This window comes from Ananas comosus, linkage group 9, assembly GCF_001540865.1.
Source record: "Ananas comosus cultivar F153 linkage group 9, ASM154086v1, whole genome shotgun sequence".
Classification (NCBI taxonomy): Eukaryota; Viridiplantae; Streptophyta; class Magnoliopsida; order Poales; family Bromeliaceae; genus Ananas; species Ananas comosus.
Window position 1 is genome coordinate 11,915,542 of NC_033629.1, and position 8,468 is coordinate 11,924,009.

Genomic DNA, 8,468 nt, shown 5'->3' on the forward strand with positions numbered 1-8,468 from the left:
ACTAATGACACATAGTTAATAAAACTATTAAAGAAGTGTTAATTACAAACTTAATCCTTTAGATCAGTTCCCACAAAAGTTTTAAAAAAAGGAAAAAAAAAAAAAGGCATACTTTCAAGTGGCACAATGAATACTAAATCATAACATCCACATGGACCATGTAATAGATGCATGGAGCTTCAAAAACATTTACCTTAGTTTTCAGGTTAATTTGATATAGAAATGTCACCCCTAAGAAATATATTACCAATTACTATCTCTTGAGAGCGAATTTTTTGTAATCCCTTGCATGGTAAATTATTGTGCTCAGCTAATTTTCGCAATATTTTTGCCCTTTATCTAAAGTTTGTTGATTCAAACTTTTCTGCTCGCCTTTTAGGTCGACAACTAGATCACTACTACTCATGAAGATAAACCTGTACTGCAGATGAATCGCCTGAAATGGTAGAGAGAATTTTATATTTGACGTATCTCTAGCTCTACTGGCTTTATAGTTATTTTCTCTTTTTAATTATCTTCGACTGCACATTACACAAAGTTATATATTCATGTTAAACGAAAAAAGAAAAAATCTTCTTTTAATAAAGTTCTATATTCATGTTAAACGAAAAAAGAAAAAATCTTCCTTTGATTATTAATTTGGGATTTGTGATTGATTAAGAGAGAGAGAGAGAGAGAGAGAGAGAGGAAAAAAAAAAAANAAAAAAAAGAACTTCAAGAAGTGGGCACCATAATTTACTAGTTAATATGAGCAGGGAAGCCTCATTAGCTGGAGTTATAGGAAATCTATGTAACTTAGCAAAAATGGGAGGCAACTAAACTTGCCAGGTGTGGTATATATATGTTTTCCTTAAAATAATTTCATCAATTTTTTTTTTTTTTTTGGCCCTAGTTTTGGCTATCAATGACAAGTAGCAAAATTTAACCAAAAGGAATAACCCTACAAAATGTTAAATTATTACAGTGTAGAGCTATTATGCTATCAAAAGTATAAAGAATTTGATGTTTCTGATTTTTTACCATTGGATCAAGAATTGTACGGTTTAGATGATTGCTATCCCCCTTAGGGTTGAGTAGTATCCCCTAGAGTTTAGTGGTTCCCACAGGATAATAGTATTAATTCAAAGGTTAGAAATGATTAAAAGGACTGATCTAAGGGCCAAAAAGTCGGAAGCACTAGATCCTCCATGATTCAAATAGTATAGTAGCTCTACTCATTATTACATGGCAGGAAATTAATCAGACTAGAAACTTTCTGTTCTGACATTATGTTAAAATAATATAAAACGACCATACTTTTCTAAGAGCTTAATTTACCAGAGAATGATATTTTTACTTTTTTATTGAACACAAAATTTGACCAACAAATCAAACAAACTTAAATGTACCATTGGAGTACTTGAGAATACTCTTTACATTATTAGTCCAATAAATAATTTCACTCATTAAAATATGTGAAAAAAGAAAAGAAATGATAAAAAAGAGTAAACATGATGGGTTGCATGTTGTAATCACCTGTTAAAAGCAGTTTCCAATTGTGACAGTGTCAAGCAACATTGAGCTTCAGTTAATTGCTTATAATTAATTAGACCCATCATTAATAAAAAAAATTTCCAAGGATCTTCTTAAGTATATATCCAATCTCTTCTTATAACACTTAATAAACTCCATATATTTATTTAAATTTTAAGCTAAGATAATTAGATATAGGTGGTTTGATTAAATTATTTTTTTCTTCGTAAATAATATCCCAGTTGGCATGATTAATTAATAAAAACTAAGCTGTTAGTGATTTAGTAAGTATAATAAAATCAAGTCCATTAAAAAATTTAAGTTCCTTGAACAAACACATGATCCTAATATCTCAAAATTCCCATAACAAATTTTTTTTTGGTAAAAATGTATGGAGAAACCCTCAAACTATAGGCTCTTCTGAACTAACTCCCCTAACTTGTTTTTTGTTTTTTTGGATTAAGACACACCTCAACTCCTGACTTTTTTATTTTAGTTCTCATNCACCTCAACTCCTGACTTTTTTTATTTTAGTTCTTATACTTAATTTAATTAGATTTAATGACTCTATTAGTTATTAACTTGTTAATTGATTGAATTTTATTTGCTATTATAAAGTGACTAAATTTGGTGAAATCACCAATAAGTTTGATAAAATTCTCTAATTTTTTATTAAAATCACTTAATTCCAAAATGTGAGAAATTTGATGAGGACATAATTCAAAAATTATTGGGTCCCAATTCATTTGGAAATGGGTCATATTCGGGCATGTCGCACTATGGGCCGGGCCGTATTTTCTCAGGTTCAGGCTCCGGCCCGGAATTTTTTAGTTCGGATCGCGTGAATAGTGATGGCCCTCCTAAAAATGTTTTGTGGACCACACTACATATTATACCTACACGCAAAGTTTTACTTATGATTCTTAAACTATGAGACATGTAATATTTTAATCTCAAATTTTAATTTGTTATAATTTCTAGCTTGAATTTTATAATTTGTTTTAATCAAGTCCTCTAGTATAATTCAGCTGACTCAGTGATACCATGTCGCTGATATTGCAGTGTTGTGATTGGTCACACAGCAATGACTAAGATGTTATATCACTACTATACCAGCCACATATCAACATCCAATCAAGTAAATTAAACTGTAGAACTTGATTTTTTTTTTTTTTTTTTTTTGAGAAAGAGGTAGTAAGCTACCTGCTTCATTCATTAAGTGAAATGAACTTAGCTTACAAGATGAAAGCAGCTAGGGCCTCCTAAACGAACCGGGAAGCAAAGAAGAAAAAAGACAAAAAGCCAAAACATCGGCGCTACATCTAGAGAGAGTAAAACTTACACTGGAACATACAGAGGGCGAGAAACAGAAGGAATGAAAAACGAGAATGAAAGAATGCTCACGGGTGGAGAACTTCGGTCCAATCTTCTATCAAAGAAGCAACACGTTCCAATGCTCAGGTAGCATCGGGGACCGGCTCTCTGAAGATGCTGTTATTGCGTTCCGTCCATACGACCCACCAGATTGCCGCCAAACGTGTGAGTTTTTTCGTTCTCGTCCTGGCAATGGGGGAGTATGCTGTCTCTGTCCATACGTGCCTAACATCCCCAGAGTCTACATCGATTGTATCCGATTCTCCCGCGCAAATTAGCAGGTATCTGACGAAAACACAATCCCTGAAGAGGTGATCGCAGTTCTCTGGTGAGATTGCGCAAAAGATGCAACAATACGGATCCACCATGCACCCTCGACGTATCAATCTATCGGCGGTAAGTAATCTCTTGCGGAGTAATATCCAGATGAAGATTTTGATTTTGGTCGGAAGTTTTAAACACCAAAGGTGGTGGTACATTAGGTCTCTCTGACTTGCGTCGGTGACAAAATCATAGAGGGATTTAACCGTGAATATTTGGTTGGAGTTCCAACGCCACTCTATTATATCCGGTGTGTCCATTGGACAATACTGGGCAACCTGATCTGTTGGCGACTATATTCGTCAGTATTTGTTGCGAGGCCTCTGACAATGAAATGCCATCTCCATCCTTTTTCATTCCAGCATTGTGAACTTGATTGTTACAACATGAAAAGTTGGTGTTAGAAATAATTACAACAATTAATTAAAGTTTAAGGACCAAAGTGCCACGTACGCATGTCGTGATTTGAGAACTACAACTATAAGGTTTTTTTTTTTTTTCTTTTTTTTTTGAGAGATGGGTAGCACGCTACCAACTACAACTATAAGTTAATTTGGTCATTTATAGTTGGGAGTTTTCGCAACTATTTATAGATGTTCTAATTGGTTTGTACCACAAATATTGTTGTCCCGTTATTCTAGGGTACAAACACTAAAATACATTATTTTGAATTCAAGTTCAATCAATGGAAGGAAAAGCTTACTGGATTAAAAACAAAAAAGGGGGCATCATGTTCTCTTTTTGGTACATTTCGTTTGGTATATAAAACATAGATCATATATAGATAATAGTAAAGTTAAGGGTCCACCACCACCCTTTAGTGTGTGTATATATATATATATATATATAGTGGTAAATGAAAAAATAGTGTATCTGTTATGCACAGTAGTTTACGTAGAAGAAATTAATATCTCCCTCAATTATGTTAGGTTGATGTCCCCTACATGTCTAATAAATTTCCTTTTTGGATCCACATTTAATTATTCTAGGGTTTTTTCTAAGATGCTTATAAGCTAGAGTATTTTAAATGAAAAAATTTTCTCGAAGCATAAACTTAACTCGAGTCGGATGTGAAAATGTTGAGCTGAACATAGTAACCAAAGTATCAAAATCTGGTTTATATAAACTTTTAGATAAATTGCATATTTGGATAAACTTTAATTTGTTGTAATTTTTTACTCGAAATTTTAGAATTGTTGCAATCAAATCCCATAAACTAACGTACAGATGATATAATAGTGTTGTGATTGATGATGCGCTAATAATTAAAAACTCACATCATTTTTAAATCAATCAACTAAACTAAATTATGTGACTTGATTATAATAATTTTACGAGTTCGAGTCAAAACATGTAATAAATTAAGATTTGAGAACTACTAAAATATTGTCACGTGCCTGTGACAGGTTGAGAACCAAATGAAATTCTAACCGGATCAGGTTGAGCGGGTCGGGTCTGCTCGGGTCGGCTCGGGCCTACTTAAACCTCACAGTTTTCCTGTAATGGAGCGGGTCGGGTCAGATTTTCTCGGGCCTACTTAAACATGACATTTTGTCATGTGATGCATTGGATCCGCATCATTAAACCTGTTTTTTATAGTCACTGACACACTGTGAATGCTTTGGATCCATGCATGGGTGGCATGCGTAAGATGACAAAGTTGATAGGAAAGGATATAAAAATTTAATATTTAACTTATGGCTTAATTATATTATATTATATTGTATTTTACAGATTTTACACTTTACTTACTGTATAATTAATTTTTTTTCAAAAGCACCCGTCTACTATTCTTTTTTTTTTTTTTCAATCTTTATACCATAAACATTAGTAATAAATTAATAATTTTATATGAATGCTGTTGAAAATATTAATTAAAAGTGATAGATCAAAGGCCTGCAAATCTGTATTTTCAGAATAAACCTAAATACGTGTTAGGGAGTTTTGAACTGAGCCCAGAACCACATGAGCCAACGAATATGACATGTTGAACGGAACTCATTTGACCTAAAAGTTTAAGTCTATTAGGTTTGAGTTCACTGGTATATATCAATTCTTTACTCTCTTGTTAATTATCTGATATGGACGTCAAATGAAACACATTCAATCTAAAAGTTTAAGTCTATTAAATTTGAGTTCACTAGTATATATCAATTTTTTACTTTTTTATTTATTATTCTATATGGTATTATTCACATGTGATCTCGTACCGGTGCGAAATGTCATACCCCCTAGAAATAAAAATAACACATGAGAAATTTTGTAGCAAGGTCTCCGGACTCTAAAAAAGTACCAATCAAATGTAAAGTTTGTTAGGCGGAATGACAAACGAAGAATCATTTTGCCCGAAATATTTCTCTGGCTAAAATGAATTAAAGAAAAGATTCCATATTTGTCGAATTAACGTTATCTCACAACATAAATTTTTGAAGAACGTTGACCGTTTCATATTCGTTAACATAATATTATATATAACAAAAAATTAACCTTGAATTTGAAATACTATTATTCGCTGCTAGCTTAAATTTTTAAAGAACGATAATTATTTGATATTATTTAACAATATGGTAGACTATCTATCTCTTCACCATCTTATATTGCCAGTATAAAAAAACAAAAGGATGGCTGTTGCGCGTGAGAGAGAGAGTTCAAAACATCATTGATTGACAGTTTTAAGCAAGAACTAGCTATTATAGGGATAGGTACAAGTATGGAGATAAGAAAAATCGTGTTTGGATGAAAATTAGGTTGTTTCCGGAGATAAGAACAATTTTAGATAGTTTTATATAGAAAATGGAGGTGTTGGTGGAGATAACCGAGAACTACTATTCTCGGATAAAAAATTAGCGTTTTAGAGAGAGAGAGAGAGAGAGAGTTTTAAACATCATTTGTCGACCGTTTTAAACTTTTAAAAAATAATGATTGTTTTATATTATTTAACAGTATTGTAGGCGTACTCTTTAGAAAGCAACACAAACACAATCTTATAATGCCCCAACATAGGATTGTTGTTGTTGTGTGTGTGTGTGTGTGTGTGTGTGTGTGTGTGTGTGTGTGTGAGAGAGAGAGAGAGAGAGAGAGAGAGAGAGATGGTCCATCCATATATGAATGGTGGAATTAATGGAATAACTCGAAACCGAGGAAACAAAACTTTTCAGTTGTGGTCACCCCCTCCCACACCAACCAATTATTATTGTTCAGGGATGGGGATGAAAATAATAATTTCATGAGGGGCCAGATATAATGAATTCTGTCCAAGTAAACCTCCATATTTTTTACTGCTCATTCATTTTTCATCATTGAGCAAGACATATTCTGCCATTTTGTCCTTTTGTTAATAAGTATATATCCTTGGACTATAATTGTATGTATAGGAAAGGGCTCTTCAACATTATTATATACATGTGGTATCTAAATTTATATTACCACCAACCACATCTTTTTCTTGATCTAGGTTTTTTAACCACATCTTCTTCTTCTTCTTCTTCTTTATTTCTTATATTTTGTGGGTACGTAAAAGAAATATGAAATAAATGCATGGAGATCGACCCTCTCAAGTCGTTCTAAAATGGAGCCTCTAACTTTTTATTTTTATTTTATAGGTTGGAGCCCTTCTTAAATAATTTTTAATTTTCCTTTTTTAATCTGAGTTATTTCTTTTATCTCAAATGAATTAAAAGTTTATTAAACTTAATGGATCTATTAACTACCGGTCATTACAGAAATATTAGTATAATATATATATATATATATATATATATATATATATATATATATGTCACTACAAAAAAGTTAACATTTAAAGACGTTTTTTTTTATATTTAATAATACTTAAAAACATTCCAATATATTCTAATATTACATTTGAAAGCGTTAGTTAAAGCGTTTGGAAATAAAGAAACGTTTCGCATATACCGATTGACGCTTATGCCAAATATCCTAACACTTTAAAATGTCAGGATTTTAAAACATCCCGACGTTTTAAAGCGTCGAAAAATTAAAAATAATAGTAAAGTTTATCGTTTAATAAATTGACTTGATACAATAAAGAGTTCATATGATGATACTTTTTTAAGCGTCGGTACTGGATATATTGTAGGAACACTTCTTCCAAGCTTCGTACGTCTAAAAAACGTTCTTATATATGTTGAGATTTTTTTGTAGTTATGTATGTTATTTATATGATTTAGATGTATTGAATGGATATAAAAGTGAGAAAGAAAAAATATATAAAATTACTAGAAGGAGAAATGCCAATACAATTTTTATAGTTACATATGAATTAAGTTGATATAATAAGTAAAAAAAATAATAATCCTAAAATAAAGAAGGTGTAAGATGTACATTAATCATTTTGGAGTCTACTAATAATATTGCTTTTAATTATATACCTCAATTAATTGTACTATTCATTTTAAGAATATATACTGTTCTACTTTTGTCCACAGTAGCCATCCAAATTATTTTAAATTACTGTTCATATTAATTATTTTTTTAAGGACAATAATGCAACTGTGTTCCATAGTCACACCACAAAGTATGGTATGCGCCAAATTTCGTGTATATATATATATATATATATATATATATATATATATATATATATNACTTCAAATACGCAAGATCAATTCTAACGGAGCCGATCGTCGATTCGAAAACTCCATCATCGAAAACGCCTCAGGAGGACGGAGGCCTCCGTGCTCCTGAGAGAAGAGCAGCCTTGCTCTCTCTCTCTCTATATATGTAGTCCGGCTGCTATGCTATCGATAGCACCAAGCATTTGGTTCTATCAAGTTTCCTGCCGTTAGATTAATCCTTTTGATTATTTTTAGCCGTTAGATTATACTATTCAACTATCATCCTAACCGCACATTTCTCAATCCAAGAGCTAAAAAACTAATAGCACCAACAACTTGGTGCTATTGATAGTATTCCAGCCTAGTTCTATATATATATATATATATATATATGGGCTAATGCTACTATCCTATTAATAGGATAGGAGTACTTGTCCTATCAAGTTGTTCTTGATGATCGAGATTCCGAATCGATGATCGGAGCCGTGGTTTACATGGTGATCAAAGTGTCGTAAAATCGACAAATTTTTTTATTTTTTTTGAGAGATAGGTAGCACTCCCGCTACCCGCTTCGTTTATTTCAGTTAGAAATAAACTTAGCTGAAAATGTGAATCAACTAGGATTGGAACTTGGATCTCGGGTACCAACCACCAAGCCCTTTGCCACTTGCTCTAGGGACGGTC